Here is a 579-nt window from a genome sequence, read left to right on the forward strand (position 1 = left end):
TACCATTGCCAGAGGTTCAATTAGACAGTAAGTTGAATTTTGTAGAAACACCGGAAGCTGTTATTGACAGAAAAATCAGATTATTGAGAAACAAAGAAATAAGTTTAGTGAAGATTCAGTGGAAGTTTCACAAAGGACCAGAAGCAACATGGAAATTGGAATCAAAGATGATATCAGAATACCCATGGCTTTTTGATTAAAGGAATTCCGGGACGGAATTCTTTTGAGGGGTGGATAATGTGATAACCGGATCCTAGTTATCACCGAAGGTAATTAATATGGGATTATCTTATTTAAATGACTACGTGATAGCACGATAAATTAATATGTTTGATCATGCTGGTATGTGAAGTTGTGTATTAATTGAATATATATATATATATATATATATAAATGCATGATATATGTTAATATATGCATAGGTATATATATATATATATATATATATGTGTGTGTGTGTAATTTTATACACATGCATATTATCAATGCATGGTATGTAAGGATGTATGTGTATATGTGGAGTATGCATGTGGGGGGAAGGTCTGTTAGCCGACTTTCTACTTTTAGAAAGTATAAAAG

This window comes from Cynara cardunculus (assembly GCF_001531365.2).
Source record: "Cynara cardunculus var. scolymus isolate 2C chromosome LG 2, CcrdV1, whole genome shotgun sequence".
Classification (NCBI taxonomy): Eukaryota; Viridiplantae; Streptophyta; class Magnoliopsida; order Asterales; family Asteraceae; genus Cynara; species Cynara cardunculus.